The sequence below is a fragment of the Aethalodelphis obliquidens genome, unplaced genomic scaffold (genome assembly GCF_003676395.1).
Source record: "Aethalodelphis obliquidens isolate GAN/ISIS:26980383/991018 unplaced genomic scaffold, ASM367639v1 scaffold92, whole genome shotgun sequence".
Taxonomy (NCBI): Eukaryota; Metazoa; Chordata; class Mammalia; order Artiodactyla; family Delphinidae; genus Aethalodelphis; species Aethalodelphis obliquidens.
Window position 1 is genome coordinate 3,971,894 of NW_020838036.1, and position 20,215 is coordinate 3,992,108.

Here is a 20,215-nt window from a genome sequence, read left to right on the forward strand (position 1 = left end):
CACTGGAGCCTCTTATGTTGCTAACTTTGAGACTGCCTTTTTGAAGAGAGTATTTTAAAAGTCCTCTCAACCATTTAGAATTATGCAGAAAAGAATTTTGTATCACATATATTGATTTTCAAATGTTAATTGATTTTGCATTCCTGGAGAAAATTCCACTCAGTTGTGGTATATTGTTCTTTTCCTCTGTTGCTGGATTTGGTTTTCTTGTACTTTGTTGACAATTTTTGTGTCTAATTTCACATATACAGACAAGTTGGTCTACTGTTTTCTTTTCATGTGATGTCTTTGTCTAATTTGATATGAGAGTAATAGTGTCCAATGGAAGGAGTGACAGAGTGTTCCCTCCTATTTAACTTTCTCAAAGACTTTGTGAAGAATTTAATTTTTAAACTAATATCTCCTTTTATTTTTTTTAACACCTTTATTGGAGTATAACTGCTTTACAATGTTGTGTTAGTTGCTGCTATATAACAAAGTGAATCAGCTATACATATACATATATCCTCATATCTCCTCCCTCTTATGTCTCCTTCCCACCCTCCCTACTAACAAATGTAATATAGATAGCTAGTGGGAAGCAACCGCATATCACGGAGATCAGCTCGGTGCTTCATGTATTTTTTTTTTTCTGCAGTAGGCGGGCCTCTCACTGTTGTGGCCTCTCCCGTTGTGGAGCACAGGCTCCAGACGTGCAGGCTCAGTGGCCATGGCTCACGGGCCTAGCCGCTCTGTGGCATGTGGGATCTTCCTGGACCGGGGCACAAACCCATGTCCCCTGCATCAGCAGGCGGACTCTCAACCACTGCACCACCAGGGAAGCCCCATGTATCTTCTTGATTTATGGTTTTCTCTGGATATATGCCCAGGAATGGGTTTGCTGGATCATATGGTAGCTCTATTTTTAGTTTTTTAAAGAACCTCCATACTGTTCTCCATAGTGGCTTTATCAATTTACATTCCCACCAACAGTGTTCCCTTTTCTCCATACCCCCTCCAGCATTTATTTTTTGTAGATTTTTTGATTATGGCCATTCTGACTGGTGTGAGGTGATACCTCATTGTAGTTTTGATTTGCATTTTCCCCTATTCTCTCTCTCTCTCTCTCTCTCTCTCTCTCTCACCAGCTGTTAACCTTCTGGGGATTCCCTTGTATGTTATTTGTTGTTTTTCCCTTGCTGCTTTTAATAATTTTTCTTTGTATTTAATTTTTGATAGGTTGACTAATGTGTGTCTTGGCATGTTTATTCTTGGATTTATCCTGTATGGGACTCTCTGAGCTTCCTGGACTTGATTGACTATTTACTTTCCCATGTTAGGGAAGTTTTCAACTATAATCTGTTCAAATATTTTCTCAGGCCCTTTCTTTTTCTCTTCTTCTTCTGGGACCCCTATAATTCGAATGTTGGTGCATTTGATGTTGTCCCAGAAGTCTCTGAGCTTGTCCTCAATTCTTTTCATTCTTTTTTTTTTTTTTTAATTCTGCTCTGTGGTAGTTATTTCCACTATTTTATCTTCCAGGTCACTTATCCGTTCTTTTGTCTTACTTATTCTGCTATTGTTTCTTCTAGAGAATTTTTATTTCATTTATTTTGTTGTTCATCATTGTTTGTTTGCTCTTTAGTTCTTCTAGGTCCTTGTTAAACGTTTCTTGTATTTTGTCCATTCTATTTCCAAGATTTTGAATTATCTTTACTATCATTACTCTGAATTCTTTTTCAGGTAGACTGCCTATTTCCTCTTCATTTTCTTGGTCTGGTGAGTTTTTAACTTGCTCCTTCATCTGCTGCATATTTCTCTGTCTTCTCTTTTGATTTAACTTACTTTGTATGGGGTCTCCTTTTTGCAGGCTGCAGGTTCATAGTTCCCTTGTTTTTGGTGTCTGCCTTCAATGGGTGTGCTGGTTCAGTGGGTTGGGTAGGCTTCCTAGTGGAGGGGAATGGTGCCTGTGTTCTGGTGGGTGGGGTTAGATCTTGTCCTTCTGGTGGGCAGGACTGCATATGGTAGTATGTTTTGGGGTGCCTGTGACCTTATTATGATTTTAGGCAGTTTCTCTGCTAATGGGTGGGGTTGTGTTCCTGTCTTGCTAGTTGTTTGGCATGGGATATCCAGCACTGGAGCTTGCTGGTTGTTGGGTGGAGCTGAGTCTTAGCATTGAAACTGAGATCTCTTGGAGACCTCTAGCTGATTTATATTAAGTGGGCCCAGGAGATCTCTGGTTGTCCAATGTCCTGAACTCAGTTCTCCCACATCAGAGGCTCAGGCCTGACACCCAGCCAGAGCACCAAGACTCTGTCAGCCACACAACTCAGAAGAAAATGGAGAAATAAAAAAGAAAAAAGTATATTAAAATAAAATAATAATAATAATAAAAAAGAAGAGGACAACCAAACCAATAAACAAACCCACCAATGATAGCAAGTGCTAAAAACTATACTAAGATAAACATAAAAATCAGAGACAAATCAGTCGCAGACAGCATTCCCCAAGTCTACAGTTTTTCCCATAGTCCACTGCCTCAATTTTGCGAGGATTCATTGTCTATTCAGGTATTCCACAGATGCAACGTACATCAAGTTGATTGTGGGGATTTAATCTGCTACTCCTGAGGCCGCACACAGAAATTTCCCCTTCTCTCCTTTGTTCACACAACTCCTGGGGTTCATCTTTGGTTTTGGCCCCACCTCTGCATGTAGGTCACCCTCAAGCATCTGTTCCTGCCCAGACAGGATGGGGTTAAATCAGCAGCTGACTAAGGGGCTCTTGCTCACTCATGCCGGGGGGAAGGGAGTGGTACAGTAGTTTAATTGGAATGCAGGGTGAGCCTGCGTTTGCAGAGGCCAGCATGACATTGCAACAGCCTGGGGTGCACCATGTGTTCTCCCAGGGAACTTATCCCTAGATCACAGGACCCTGGCAGTGGCATGCTGCACAGGCTCCCAGCAGGGTGTGGATAGTGACCTGTGCTTAGACACAGGATTCTTGGTGGTTGCAGCAACAATGTTAGCATTTCATGCCCGTCTCTGGGGTCCGAGCTGATAGCTGTGGCTTGCGCCCGTCACTGGAGCTCATTTAGGTGGTCGTATACCTTTTGTGGGAAGACAGGGAAGGAATCCCCTCTCCTCATGCACCCCAAAACAATGGTCTCTTGCCTCTTAGGCAGGTCCAGACATTTTCCCAGACTCCCTCTCAGTTAGCTGTGGCACACTAGCCCCCTTCCGGCTGTGTTCATGAAGCCAACCCCAGTCCTCTCCCTGGGATATGACTTCTGAAGCCCAAGCCTCAGCTCCCAGCTCCCACCTGCCCCAGCAGGTGAGCAGGCAAGCCTCTCAGGCTGGTGAGTGCTGGTCAGCACTGATCCTCTGTGTGGAAATCTCTCCGCTTTGCCCTCTGCACCCTTATTGCTGTGCTCTCCTCCATGGCTCCAAAGCTTCCCCACACCCACCTCCCGTCTCCACCAGTGAAGGGGATTCCTAGGGTGTGGAAACATTTCCTCCTTCACAGCTCCCTTCCAGAAGTGCAGGTCCCATCCCTATTCTTTTGTCTCTGTTTTTTTCTTTTGCCTTACCCAGGTATGTGGGAAGTTTCTTGCCTTTTGGGAAGTCTGAGGTCTTCTGCCAGCATTCAGTAAGTGTTCTGTAGAAGTTGTTCCACATGTAGATGTATTTTTGATGTATTTGTGGGGAGGAAGGTGATCTCCACATCTTACTCCTCTGCCATCTTGAAGGTTCCTCTAAAATCAAGTATCTTTAATCAGCCATAATCATAGGAGGAATGTAATGGGCTTACATTGAAGCTCTACTTCTCTCCTTAGTTCTCCTGTTTATATTAACTTAGTGACATAAGTTTGACTTTGGGCCCTCCTTTCTCAGCTGCCCTCCTTTCTCAAGCTCTCGCAATGAAGGAGGTACTAAAGCAATTTGTTTAGCCATAGAGCCAGGTAAAGGTGGTAGGTGAAGTACTTGTTTCAGTCTTTCTATTTATATATCTCTTTAAATATCTATAAGCAGACCACCACTAGGTAGAGTTTTCTTGAAAGAAAAGACCTGGGTTTCCTGAAGACAGCAGTGTAGAACTATACTGCCACAACCTTTATGGCTGAACTTTATGTTGTCTCTTGTATAATAGTGTTGGCTGACACAGTTAGAGAAAGTTTCCAAAATGAGGTTGTAGGCTTTGGCCCCACAGACTGAAATTCCTTCCATTCAGTACTCTACCACATTAACTTGATGTTTGGTTTATTAAGATGCTTCTTGCGGAATGACATAACCAAGATTTTGACACAGGTTATTTTTGAATTCATTCCCTCTCACAAGAAGTACAACTAATAACTATTCATAAATAAGACAACACTGAGAAAATTCTACAACATGGGGGTAAGCCTGAAGAACCCACACACACACTGAAACACAGAGACTGAGACAGACCACATTAGAAAAGTAAGATGGTCCATCGACAGATAAATGGATAAAGAGGATGTGGTATATATATACAGACACATATATATGTGTGTATGTATACACACATATACATACAGTGGAATATTACTCAGCCATTAAAAAGAATGAAATAATGCCTTTTGCAGCAACTTGGATGGACCTAGAGATGATCATACTAAGAGAAGTAAGTCAGAAAGAGAAAAACAAATACCATATGATATCACTTATGTGTAGAATCTAAAAGACAACACAAATGAACATATCTATGAAACAAAAACAGGCTCACAGATATAGAGAGCAAACTCGTAGTTGCCAAGGGAGGGGGTGGGGATGGAAGTATTAGGAATTTGGGATTAGCAGATGCAAACTATTATATATAGGATGGATAAACAACAAGGTCCTACTGTATAGTACAGGGAACTATATTCAGCATCCTGTGACAAACCGTAATGGAAAAGAATGTGAGAAAGAATACATATATGTATAACTGAGTCACTTTTTTGCACAGTAGAAATTAAACATAATATTGTAAATCAACTATATTTCAATAAAATTAAAAAGAAAAGAAAAGTAAGAGGAGTGGCTACTCATTGACCACACTGCTCCTCTCCCATGCTGGCACAGCACCACACCTAGGGGTCTCTTCTTAGACTATGGTTCCCCCAGTGGGAAAAGAGAGCCCAGGGTGGATATCCAGCTCCACAATTATTTTTGTGGGTCAATCCTTGGGAGCCCTACTATGGTCTAGCCTCGTGGGGATCATTGTGGAATCTTTGTGGCCTGAACAGTGGGAATCAGATGCAACAGAGAAGGAGGTAGAGACTTGCAACAACCAGTGCTTGGATCTCAGCAGTCAAAGTATTTAACGTAGCGTGCAAGCATTAGTCCCAACCAGTGGCATTGCTCATCTGAAGAGCCAAGATGGTGGCATGATCCAACCAGGAAACTTAGCAGGACACAGTTCTACCTCACTTGGTAACTTGAACAAAGAGCCTTAGTGACCATGGAGCCTGGTCTGCCCCTCCTCCCAAGCAGGGAAACTAAGTCATAACCCTGCTCAGTGCTGAGTGTAAGTCCCAGGTTTGCCCAACTAAAAACCCTTGCCTAAACACTGGGAAGCTCCATAGCTCAGAAATGCTTGAGTGCAGGACCTGACAGGCAGAGCTGACCATCTGTAGATCAAAGACAGTGGCCCCATTTGGCTAGGGAACATGGGACACGGGTTGGATTGAGTCAAGACCACAAACTAAGAGCCTTGTCATCCTTGCATCCAGTTTTCCACTCCACTCAGTCATGAGAGCTAATTTATAGGCCCACCCACTGCTGATTGTAGCTCCTGGCCCCACCTAACCAGAAAGCCCTGCCATCTGCTATTTGTAGCAACATGGATGAAATTAGAGAATATTATGCTTAGTAAAATAAATCAGACAGAGAAAGACAAATACTGTATGATATCTCTTATATGTGGAATCTAAAAAATAATACAAATGAATGTATTTGCAAAACAGAAGCAGACTCACACATATAGAAAACAAACTAGTCATTACCAAGGAAGAGAGGGAAGTGGGAGGGGCAAGATAGGGGTATGGGACTAAAAAGAACTATTATGCATAAAATAGACAAGCAACCAGGATATATTGTATAACACAGGAAATTATAGCCACTAACTTATAATAACTTTTAATGGAGCATAAGGTATAAAAATACTGAATCACTTGCTGTATACATGAAACTAAAATAATATTATGAATCAACTATGGTTAAATTTAAAAAAAAATGAAGAAAGCCTTGCCATAACACCTGAGAAGATGCTTAGAGCTGACTCTCTTCTTCCACCCAGGCAGGGGAGCTAATTCATAGCCCTGACCACTGCTGAGTGTAGCTCCTGGCACTGCCCAAACACAAAGCCTTCCCTGAGCATGTAGGAAGGTGTGTAACACAGCAACACTTGAGTGGACGTCTTGGCTGGCAGCACTGACCATTTATAGAGCAAACCTGGTGGCTCTGTCTGGCCAAAAAATTCAGTACACAGTCTTGAAATATTTGGGTCAACAGACAGTGAACAGTGCAGACCTTGGGGTACTTTCTGCTGCCCTGCCAGGGAAGGAAAGTTAATCCTCAGAACCAAACTACTTCTGAGTACAGTGCCTAGTCCCAACCATATAGGAAGCCTAACCAGAAAACCCAGCACCTTTGAGGCCCATCCTACAGCCTTTCTTGGGCAGAGAACTTAGCCAGCATTCCTTTACAGCTGTTCTCAGCAAATGGCAACCACCACCTCCAACCTCAGAGTGCACACAGTGGACTTGCCCCAAAATAGACCCTGTAACAAGCCCCACCTGCCCAAGAACACTACCAGCTGACACATTGAGAACCCCAAGGCAGGTTGACTGTGAAGAACTGTCTTTACCAAAGTGAACCTGTAAAGGCTGGAAAAGGAGACTACTTACTCAATGCACACATACCAATGTAAGGAATCAAGAATCATAAAAATTAAGTTAGACATGACACACACCACCAAAGGAAACTAATAAAGCTCCAAAAGATCCTAAAGAAATGGAGAACTATGAACTGTTAAACAAAGAATTCAGAATAATCTTCAAGGAGTAACTAAAAAAACACACAGGCACATAAATCAAATTAGAAAACAATGTACAAACAAAACAAGAAAGAAAGAAATAAAAATTTCTTCAACAAAGAAATAAAAATCATCAAAAAAACTCACAATCAAAACACCAACCAACATCATCCTCAATGGTGAAAAACTGAAAGCATTTCCACTAACATCAGGAACAAGACAAGATTGTCCACTCTCACCGCTCTTATTCAACATAGTTTTGGAAGTTTTAGCCACAGCAATCGAGAAGAAAAGGAAATAAAAGGAATCCAAATCAGAAAAGAAGAAGTAAAGCTGTCACTGTTTGCAGATGACATGATACTATACATAGAGAATCCTAAAGATGGTACCAGAAAACTACTAGAGCTAATCAATGAATTTGGTAAAGTTGCAGGATACAAAATTAATGCACAGAAATATCTTGCATTCCTATACACTAATGATGAAAAATCTGAAAGTGAAATCAGGAAAACACTTCCATTTACCATTGCAACAAAAAGAATAAAATATCGAGGAATAAAGCTACCTAAGGAGACAAAATACCTGTATGCAGAAAATTATAAGACACTGATGAAAGAAATTAAAGATGATACAAATAGATGGAGAGATATACCATGTTCTTGGATTGGAAGAATCAACATTGTGAAAATGACTCTACTAGCCAAAGCAATCTACAGATTCAATGCCATTCCTGTCAAACTACCACTGGCATTTTTCACAGAACTAGAACAAAAAATTTCACAATTTGTATGGAAACACAAAAGTCCCTGAATAGCCAAAGCGATCTTGAGAACGAAAAATGGAGCTGGAAGAATCAGGCTCCCTGATTTCAGACTATACTACAAAGCTACAGTAATCAAGACAGTATGGTACTGGCACAAAAACAGAAAGATCGATCAATGGGACAGGATAGAAAGCCCAGAGATAAACCCACACACATATGGTCACCTTATCTTTGATAAAGGAGGCAGGAATGTACAGTGGAGAAAGGACAGCCTCTTCAATAAGTGATGCTGAGAAAACTGGACAGGTACATGTAAAAGTATGAGATTAGGTCACTCCCTAACACCATACACAAAAATAAGCTCAAAATGGATTAAAGACCTAAATGTAAGGCCAGAAACTATCAAACTCTTAGAGGAAAACATAGGCAGAACACTCTATGACATAAATCACAGCAAGATCCTTTTTACCCACCTCCTAAAGAAATGGAAATAAAAACAAAAATAAACAAATGGGACCTAATGAAAGTTAAAAGCTTTTTCATGGCAAAGGAAGCCATAAACAACATGAAAAGACAGCCCTCAGAATGGGAGAAAATATTTGCAGATGAAGCAACTGACAAAGGATTAATTTCCAAAATTTACAAGCAGCTCATGCAGCTTAATAACAAAAAAACAAACAACCCAATCCAAAAATGGACAGAAGACCTAAATAGACATTTCTCCAAAGAAGATATACAGATTGCCAACAAACACATGAAAGAATGCTCAACATCATTAATCATTAGAGAAATGCAAATCAAAACTACAATGAGATATCATCTCACACTGGTCAGAATAGCTATCATCAGAAATTCTAGAAACAATAAATGCTAGAAAGGGTGTAGAGAAAAGGGAACACTCTTGCACTGCTGGTGTGAATGTGAATTGGTACAACCACTATGGAGAACAGTATGGAGGTTCCTTAAAAATCTACAAATAGAACTACTGTATGACCTAGCAATCCGACTACTGGGCATATACCTTGAGAAAACCTTAATTCAAAAAGTGTCATGTACCAAAATGTTCATTGCAGCTCTATTTACAATAACTTGGAGATGGAAGCAACCTAAGTGCCCATCTTCAGGTGAATGTATAAAGAAGATGTGGCACATATATACAATGGAATATTACTCAGCCATGAAAATAATTGAAATTGAGCTATTTGTAATGAGGTGGATAGACCTAGAGTCTGTCATACAGAGTGAAGTAAGTCAGAAAGAGAAAGGCAAATACCGTATGCTAACACACATATATGGAATTTAAGGGGAAAAAATGCCATGAAGAACCTAGTGGTAAGACAGGAATAAAGACACAGACCTACTAGAGAATGGACTTGAGGATATGGGGTGGGGGAAGGGTGAGCTGTGACAAAGCGAGAGAGAAGCATGGACATATATACACTACAAAACGTAAGGTAGATAGCTAGTGGGAAGTAGCTGCATAGCACAGGGAGATCAGCTCAGTGCTTTGTGACCGCCTGGAGGGGTGGGATAGGGAGGGTGGGAGGGAGGGAGATGCAAGAGGGAAGAGATATGGGAACATATGTATATGTATAACTGATTCACTTTGTTATAAAGCAGAAACTAACAAACACATCATTGTAAAGCAATTATACCCGAATAAAGATTTTTAAAAAAAAAACACCTAGAGCTGGAAAATGAAATGATTAAACTGAAGAATTCAATAAAGAGCTTTAACAGCAGACACAAACATGTAGAAGAAAGAATCAGTGACCTAGAACACAGGACATTTGAAATTATCCAATCAGAGGAGTAAAAATAAGAAATTATAATAATAAAAAACTGAAGAAAGCTTAAGAGACTTATAGGATACAATCAGAAGAAACAATACCAACATTACAGGAATCCAACAAAGAGAGAAAAAGTAGGACATAAAGTATATTTAAAACAATAATGGCTGAAAACTTCCCAAACTTGGGGAGAGAAATGGACATCTAACTCTGAGGCCTAAAAGACCCAAAATAGGTTGAAACCAAATAGGGCTATACTAAGATATATTATAGCTAATTTTTCAAAAGTTAAATAAAAAGAAAGAACTTTGAAAGTGGGAAGAGAAAATTAAAAAAAGGTACTTGCAAGGGAACCACCATAGACTATAGGCATATTTCTCAAAAGAAACTCTTCAGTCCAGGAGATAATGGGATATTATATTTTAAATATTGAAACAAACAAAAAAACCTGTCTATCATGAATTCTATACCTGGAAAAGCTGTCCTTCAGAAAGGAAGGGAATATAAAGACTTTCCCAAACAAACAAAAGCTAAGGGAGTTCATCATCATTAGACTTGCTTCACAAGAAATGCTAAAGGGAGTTCTTTGAAAATAAAAGCATTCTGATTTTTATTATAAAAACATATGAAGGTAGCATAAAACTCCCTGGTAATGGTAAATATATAGTCAAAATTAGATTCTGTAATATAAAAATGGTCGTGTGTAATATACTTACTACTATAATTTAAAGGTTAAAAATTTATTAAAAGTTGTCATAACTACAGTAATCAGTGATTGGATACACCACATAAAAATATATAAACCATAACATCAGTTGCATAAAATGTGAGGAGGAGGAAAAGTATAAAAGTTTAGAAATACTATCAAAGTTAAGTTGTTATAAGTTTAAAATAGAATGCTATACTTTTAAGATAGTTATCTAAGCCTCATAGAAACCAAAGGGAAAAATGTGTAGTAATTACACAAAAGAACATGATAAAGAAATCAAAGCATACTGATACTAAAAGACATTAAAGGGAGCACGATTCCTCCAGCTTCATTTTTCTTTTTCAGTATTGCTTTGGCTATCTTGTGTTTCCATACTACATTTAAAATAATTTTCTCTAATTCTGTGAAAAATGCCTTTGGTATTTTGACAAGGATTGTACTGAATCTGTAGATTGCCTTGGGTAGTATGTTCATTTTAACAATATTGATTCTTCCAAGAGAAGAACATGGTATCTGTTTGTGTTGTCTTCAATTTCTTTTATCAGCATCTTATAGTTTTTGGAGTACAGTTCTTTTGCCTCCTTAGGTAGGTTTCTTTCTAGGTATTTTGTCTTTGTTGAGGCAATGGCAAATGGGATCATTTCCTTAATTTCTCTTTCTGATATTTTGTTGTTAGTGTGTAGAGATGCAACAGATTTCTGTTTAATAATTTTGTATCCTGCACCTTTACTGAATTTCTTGGTGAACTCTAGTAGTTTTATGGTGGTGTTTTTAGGATTTTCTATGTATAGTATCACATCATCTGCAAACAGTGACAGTTTTACTTCTTTTCCAGTTTGGATTTCCTTTATTTCTTTTACTTCTCTGATTGCTGTGGCTAGAACATTCAAAACTATTTTAAATAAAAGTGGAGGACGTGAGCATCCTTGTCTTGTTCTTGATTGTAGAGGAAATGCTTTCAGCTTTTCAGCCTTGAATACAATCTTAGTTGTAGGTTTGTCATATAGGCCTTTATTATGTTGAGGTAGTTTCCCTCTATGCCCACTTTCTTGAGAGATTTTATCACAAATCGATGCTGAATTTTATCAAAAGCTTTTTCTGCATCTATTGATATGATCATATGGTTTTTATTCTTCAATTTGTTAATGTGGTGTATCTCTTTGGTTGATTTGTGGATATTGAAAAATCCTTGCAAGCCTGAGATAAATCCCACTTGGTCATGGTGTATGATCTTTCTAATGTGTTGTTAGCTTTGGTTTGCTAGTATTTTGTTGAGGATTTTTGCATCAATATTCATAAGTGATATTGGCCTGTAATTTCTTTTTTGGTGTGATATCTTTGTCTGGTTTTGGTATCAGGGTGATGGTGGCTTCATAGAATAAGTTTGGAAGCATTCCTTCATCTGCAATTTTTTCGGAATAGCTTGAGAAGGATAGGTGCTAACTCTTTAAATGTTTGGTAAAATTCACCTGTGAAGCCATCTGGTCTGGACTTTTGTTTGTTGGGAGTTTTTAAATTACTAATTCAATTTCATTACTGGTAATTTTTCATATTTCTTATTTCTTTTTTATTCAATTTTGGGATATAGTGTCTTTCTACGAATTCATCAATTTCTTCTAGGCTGTCTATTTTATTAGCACATGGGTTTTCATACAGCTCAACATCAAGAAAACAAATTGATTTAAACATGTGCAGAATAACTGAATAAACATTTCCAAAGAGGAAATGCAGATGGGCAAAAGGCACATGCAAACATGCTCAACATCACTAATCATCAGGAAATGCAAATTAAAACCACAATAAGATGTCACTTCACACCTGTCAGAATGTCTGTCATCAAAAAGAACACAAATAATAAATGTTGGCAAGGATGTGGAAAAAAAGGGAACACTGTACACTATTGGTGGGAATGTAAATTGGTTTAGCCACTTTGGAAAACAGTATGGAGGTTTCTCAAAAAACTAAAAATATAACTACCATATGACATAATAATTCCACTCCTGGGTATATATCTGAAAGAAAAAACAAAAAAGTAATTCAAAAACATATGTGCACCCTAATGCTCGTTGCCACATTATTTAAAATTGCCAATATATAGAAGAAACCTAAGTGTCCTTTGACAGATGAATGGTTAAAGAAGTTGTCACATGTGTATACAATGGAATACTACTCAGCTATAAAAAAGAATGAAATTTTACCATTTGCAGCAACGTCAATGAAATTGGAGAGCATTATGCTAAGTGAGGTAGGCAAGAAACAGAAAGCCAAATGCTGTATAATATCACTGATATATGGAATCTAAGAAACACAATAAGCTAGTGAATATGACAAAAAAATAGCCAACTCACAAATATAGAGAACAAACTAGTGGTTACCAGTGGGACGAGACAAGGAGGAGGGGAGTAAGAGGTACAAACTTTTAGGTATAAAATAAGTTACAAGGATATATTGTACAGCATGGGGAATATATCGAATATTCATAAATAACTATATATGGAGCATAATTGTTAAAATTTGCAAATCACTATATTAGCCATATGTAACATATAATATTGCACAATTGACTATACTTAAATTTTAAAAAAAGCTTACCTTAAGAAACAGGAAATATGTTGAATAAAGAACCTAACTCTTCACCACAAGGAACTAGAAAAAGAAGAAAAAAATAAGCCCACAGTTAGCAAAAGAAATAAAATAATAAAGACTAGAGAATAAATGAATGATATAGAGAACAGGAGAATATAGAAAAGACTTTTTAATAAAAGTAAGAATTAGTGTTTTGTAAACATAAACAAAATGTACAGACTTTAGCTAGACTAACCAAGGAAAAGGGAACATGATCCCAATGGAAAAAATAAATTAAAGAAGAGATATTACAACTGATACCACAGAAATACAAAAGATCATAAGAGGCTACTATGAATGATTATATGCCAACAGAGTGGAAAACTTAGAAGAAATGGAAAAATTCTTAGAAACATACAATGTACCAAGACTGAATCAAGAAAAATAGAAAATACAGATAAATTACTAGTAAGGAGATAGAATCAATAATCAAAACTCTCACAGTGCAGAAAAACACAGGACCAGAAGTCTTCACTAGTGAATTTTACCCAATATTTGAAGAAATTTATCTGCAATCCTTCTCAAACACTTCCAAAAAATAGAAGTGGAGGGAACACTCCCAAACACACTTTACAAGGCTAGCATTACCCTGATATCAAAACTGGAAAAGGACACTACAAGAAAAGAAAACTACAGAGCAATATTCTTGATGAATATAGATGGAAATTTTCTCAGTAAAATACTAGCAAACCCATTTCACCATTGAAATGGTAAAAGTACCATTCACCATTATCAAGTGAGATTTATCCCAGATGGTTCAACATATGCATATAAGTAAATGTGATACATTACATTAATTTAATGAATTAAAAATCATATGATCATCTCAGTAGATGCAGAAAATGAATTTAAGAAAATTGAGCACACTTTCATCATAAAATCTCTTAACAAATTAAATACAGAAGGAATGTATTTCAACACAATAAAGGTCTTATTAGCCAAGCCCACAGCTAACAATTCTCATTGGTGAAAATTTGAAAGCTTTTCCCTTTAAGATTGGGAACAAGACAAGGGGGTCCATTCTCACTACTCCTATTCAATATATTACTGGTAATCTTAGCTAGAGCAATCAGGCAAGAAAAAGAAATAAAAGGTATCAGAATTGGAAAGGAAGAAGTAAAATTTTCTCTATTTGCTGATGACACGATTTTATATATAGAAAATCCTAAAGACTTCACCAAAAACTGATCTAATCCACAAATTCAATATAGTTGCAGGATACAATATTAACATAAAAAATCAGTATTGCTTCTATACACTAACAAGAAATTATGTGAAAAAGGAATAAAGAAAATGATCTAATTTACAATAGCATCAAATAAAATAAAATAAATAGGAATAAATTTAACTAAGGAGGTGAAAGATCTCTGCACTGCTAATTACAAAACTTTGGTGAAAGAAAGGAAAAGGATACAAATAAATGAAAGGCATCCTGTGTTCATAAGTTGGAAAATTAATATTGTTAAATGTCCACACTACCCAAGCAATCTATTCAATGCATCCCTATCAAGGTTCCAATGGCACTTTCTACAGAAGTAAAAAAAAAATAACCCTAAAATTTATATAGAACTACAAAGGGCCTCAAATAGCCAAGGAAATCCAAAGAAAGAATAAAGTAGGAGGCAACACACTTCCTTATCTCACGCTATATTATAAAGCTATAGTAATAAAAACAGTATAGTACTGACATAAAAACAGACACATAGAACAATGTAACAGAATCCAGAGTCCAAAAATAAAACAATGCATATATGGTAACCTAATATTTGGCAAGGGATCCAAGAATAGTCAATGGGGAAAATATAGTCTCAATAAATGGTGCTGAGATAATTCTATATTCACATTAGAAGTATGAAACTAGATCCTTATATCAGTCACAAAAATTAAATTGAAATGGATTAAAGACTTAAATGTAAGATGTGAAACCAGAAAATTCTTAGAAAAAAAATAGGAAAAATGCCCCTTGATATGTGCCTTGGCAAAGATTTTTTGGATTTCGTGTGTAAAGCAAAAGCAACAAAATTAAATAGAATCACATGAGACTATATCAAACTAAAAAGCTTCTGCACAGCATCAAAAACCCTTAACAAAATGAAAAGGCAAACTGCAAAATGAAAGAATATTTGCAAATCATACACATGATAAGGGATGACCATCCAAAACATATACAGAAATCATATAACTGAATAGCGAAAAACAGAATAATCCAATTAAAAATGGTGAAAGGACCTGAATAGACTTTTTCCAAAGACGATACACAAATAGAAAAGAGTTACATGAAAAGGTTCTCAGTATCCCTGATCATTAGGGAAATACAACTTGAAACCATAATGAGATATCACCTCACAGCTGTTAGAATGGTTATCATCAAAACGACAAGAGATAACAAATGCTGGTGAGAATGTGGAGACAAAGGAATCCTTGTGCACTGTTACTGGGATTCTAAATTGGTATAGACACATGGAAAACAGCATAGAAGTTCCTCAAAAAATTATAGAAAATTCCTTGGTGGTCCAGTGGTTAGGACTTGGCACTTTCACTGCCCAGGCCCAGGTTCGATCCCTGGTCAGGGAAGTAAGATCCTACAAGCTGCATGGCCAAAAAAATAATTATAAATAGAGCTACCATATGATCCAGTGGTTCAACTTTTGGATATATATCTGAAGGAAACCAAATGACTACCCAAGAAATATCTACACTCCCATGTTCATTGCAGTATTATTTCCAATAGCCAAGATATGGAAACAACTTAAGTGTCCATCAACAGATGTATGAATAAAGGAAACATGATATATATATATAGTGGAATCCTACTTAGTCATAAAAAGAAGGAAATTCTGCCATTTGTGCCAACATGGATGAATCTTGAGGACATTATGCTAAATGAAATGTGTCACACAGAGAAAGACAAATACTGTATGATCTTACTTAAATGTAAAATCTTAAAAACAAACACCCTCCCCCCCAAAAAAAAACCCCACCAAACTCATAGAAGAAGTAATCAGACATTTGGTTACCGGAGATGGAGGTGGAGAATGAGGGAATTAGATAAAGGTGGTCAAAAGAATAAGAAGTACAAACTTTCAGTCATAAGATAAATAAGTATTGGGGATGTAATGTACAACATAATGACCATAGTTAACTTTGCTATATGGTATATTTGAAAGTTTTTGATAAAGTATATAATAAAAATTCTCATCACAAGGAAAAAGCATTTTTTTATCTTTTTAAATCTGTATGAGATGATGGACATTAGTTATACTTATTATGGTAATCATTTCACAATATATACATCAGGTCATTATGCTATGCACCTTAAACTTATATAGTACTGTATCTCAATTATAGCTCAATAAAACTGAAAGGAGCAAAAAGATGCATCTTGTATAATGAAGGCAGTGTCAGAAGCTCCTCTGTCACATTTCATGGTGCTTTGGTCTCCAGGATGACACCTGGTCATAGAGAACCCTCCAGAATTTTCTGTGAGTACTAGGTGTAAGAATACTCATCTCTAGATCTATATGTCTAATGTGTGGTAGTTTCTACTCTCAGTGACATTCCTGACCAGTTGAGGGAAAAGTTGTATGGTCCCATGGTACTCTCTCAGGTACTCTGATTTCTAGATGGGCCTTAGCCATCCAAATTTGTTACCCAGAGAACAGGTGGTCCCAGCTAATCACAAAGCCAAGCCATGCACAGGTAGGTAGAGTTACCTATTCTTTCCTTTTACCTTTCACTTCTTTATTATTCCCTTACTTTTTATTTACCTATTTTTTGTAAATTTATTTCTTTCTCTTCTACTGTCTTCCTTTCCTTTAAGTTTATCAAGTATATATTGTTCACATGTTTACATGCACTCCTCTACCAGCTGAAGTTCCCCTACCATATTCCTCAACAAACTGCCGCTGATAATTGACATTCCCTTGAACACAAGAGTCAGGCAGCATTAACCTCATATATGGGGTCACACATCATCTTTCTATGCCAGAGTGCCAGATCCCAAGTTTCATTTAGGTTAAGCCTATTTATATATAAATCATAGAATCTTAATATCATTATGGACACTTCCTTTAGCCCAACAAAGAATGAAAATAAAAAGAAAGTGTGTTATTCAGCAACTTGTTCAATGTGACGTTTAGAAATAATTTTCAGCTTTTTGAAGAGAAATTCATGTAAAACACATATTCAAAACACAGAGAAATTTTTCTCTCAGCAGAGACCATAAAACATAAAACTCTGTTTCTAATAGAAGAGGTGAAAAACTGGTATCTGAAACACCAAGGCTGTTTTAAAGCAACCAATACCTTTTGCTATGTATGGCCTATGAAAGCCCAGTCCACTCTGGCATCTGGGATAAGAGATTTAGTTAAAGAGGGCACCCTGAAGGAGTAAACCTTATTTCTCATACTTTTCTGAAGAAAGAATAGAAGCCTCAAGCATGAAAGCAGGGTCCAGGTCATAAACTTCTTTTGGTCAGTGCTGACCCTGCAACAACCTGCCCTGAGATCCCTTTCTCTGGCCTACCTTGGCCCTTCATGGCAGTTTAGTGACCTCCTTCTGACCTCCCCTGCTTCATGTTAGCTCTGGACTGGCTACTTGGTTTTGACCCTTCCAGATAACTGATTCCACTCACTGACTACCCAGCACCTGACCTTCATTAGATAGCCATTTATGTCTGGAGACCTTGCTGAGGAGCTCCCCTACACTGGCCTGAGCTTTATTTACACTTTGGAAAGCACCCAAAGATTTAGCTCTGAGAGATGATCTTCTTAGAGTTCAATACACAGAAAAACCTTCTCTATTTTCCAGTGAACTGCTTCTTCATTTCCCAGCTATTGACTCATAGTGACACAGCAGGGCTAGCTCTTCAGCCTCTATTGTTCTCAGTCTAGTCTCTGAGACTAGTAGCCCAGTTTATAACCAATGCCACAAGGAGACAAAGAAATGGAATATTACTAGACCAAAATGGAAAGACACAATGACTCAGGAACCTTATTGTTTTCTCAAGCTGAATCTTGATGGCTTGCTTAGAGTAGGTTGGGATTTTCTGTGATGGGATGATACAGAGAAAATAGAAAAACTGATTGTTTCATTCAATCCAGCCTTCAAACTCATAAGCTACCTATTTGGGACTGCCATATGACTATGAATACAGGCGTCATTACAAAGGCTTAGCAGAGATCAAGTGAGAGTATATCATCTGGTCTGGAAAGTAGAAAATCCTTAGCCAAACTCCATACAGGATTTGTTCAGGGACCTTTTCCAATCCTGATGTAACACTAAAGTCCTCTGACTTCTTTTCCTGCAACTCTCCTGCACAAATACTTCTCCAATTCTCTCTCAATCAAACAACAAGTGTTCTTATGCAAATTAATTCATTCATATATACCCTGGGTATGTGTTTGGGGGGTGGGGTTATTCCTATTAGTTATATAAACAGGTAAACTCTAGAATTCTGTTTGGGCTTCATGTGGTCCCTGCCTTAAGGAGTTCACACTCTAAGAGGCAACATACATTGAACTATAATACGAAGCATACTTGAAGAAGCCCACAATGAAAGTATTAATTAGACCTTTTGGGTTGATTAATTTTTCTGAGAGATTTAGGAAAGCTTTACAGAGGAGCAACCTTTGTTCTGGCTTTGTAGATATGAAATTTACATAAGCTCTGAGTGGAGAAAATGGAAAATAGGGAAAGGAGCACTCAAAATTGTGGGGAAAAGCCTAACAAAAAGATTTAAAATATTTTTTTTATACCGCAGTCTACTGAGTTTCAGGAAGTTTGTATTTAATGACTTGTAAAATTCAGTTTTGTGGTTCAGACTGCCTGCTTGTTGTCTGAATTAAGCATTGAGCTCTTACTATGTCCTTTGAATAAAGGAACAGAGGCATGCTTGACAGCTGAGTTACTCTGTGGCTGAAGGAAATGTAGGCTAAAAGATGAAATTCGAAACTTGAGACAGGGCCAGAATATGGAGAAATTAAAGATCAACTTAAGGAATTTGAGTCTGAGTTAGCTGCAAATGAGAAGCCACTAAAGGGATTTTAAGCAGAGGGGTAGCTTTATTAGATATGTATTTTACAAAAATGGCTTTGGTAACATTAGAGGGGAATCAAAACATTTTGGAGGCTGTTGCAACATAAAGAAAGGATGAGGAGCTGAAAATAGATTGTAATGGTGGAAACAGAGGAAGAGATGTATCAGAGAGCCATTTTGAAGATGAAGTCAGCAGGACTTGGAGGTTGCTATGGTATGTAGAATAAGGAAGGCAGAAGCATTAAAAACAATTCTAAGATTTCTGATATATATGCCTGGGTGATGATGATAGTCGTAATGATGAACTATTCAGCATCTACTATGTTCCAGGTGCATCCATGTTTCATTTATTTTCACAATCTTTTAAAGTACATATTTTTTCTCCATTTTACATATGAAGAAACTGAGATTAAAAGAGGTTAAGTGATTTGTCCAAAGTTATATACTAAAAAAAAGGACTTGGTGCTCTGTATTCATGATTTTCAGTAATACTTTTTTTTTTAACATCTTTATTGGAGTATAATTGCTTTACAATGCTGTGTTAGTTTCTGCTTTATAACAAAGTGAATCAGTTATAAATATACATATGTTCCCATATCTCCTCCGTCTTGCATCTCCCTCCCTCCCACTCTCCCTATCCCACCCATCCAGGTGGTCACAAAGCACCGAGCTGATCTCCCTGTGCTATGCGGCTGCTTCCCACTAGCTATCTATTTTACGTTTGGTAGTGTATATATGTCCATGACACTCTTTCACTTTGTCACAGCTTACCCTTCCCCCTTCCCAAATCCTCAAGTCCAACCTCTAGTAGGTCTGTGTCTTTACCCGATCTTACCCATAGGTTCTTCATGACATTTTTTTTCTTAGATTCCATATATATGTATTAGCATACGGTATTTGTCTTTCTCTTTCTGACTTACTTCACTCTGTATGAGAGACTCTAGGTCCATCCATCTCACTACAAATAACTCAATTTCTATTTTTTATGGCTGAGTAATATTCCATTGTATATATGTGCCACATCTTCTTTATCCATTCATCCGATGATGGACACTTAGTTTGTTTCCATCACCTGGCTATTGTAAATAGAGCTGCAATGAACATTTTGGTACATGACTCTTGGAATTATGGTTTTCTCAGGGTATATACCAATTAGTGGGATTGCTGGGTCATATGGTAGTTCTATTTGTAGTTTTTTAAGGAACCACCATACTGTTCTCCATAGTGGCTGTACCAATTCACATTCCCACCAGCAGTGCAAGAGTGTTCCCTTTT

The 20,215-nt window shown here is 37.3% G+C and overlaps 1 non-coding gene across 1 annotated transcript; it reads left to right on the forward strand.

The window, feature by feature from the left end:
- The first annotated feature begins 15,406 nt into the window (after positions 1 to 15,406).
- Positions 15,407 to 15,478, forward strand: TRNAE-UUC (transfer RNA glutamic acid (anticodon UUC)). The gene has a single exon. It is a non-coding gene; the product is annotated as a tRNA-Glu (tRNA).
- Positions 15,479 to 20,215: the final 4,737 nt, after the last annotated feature.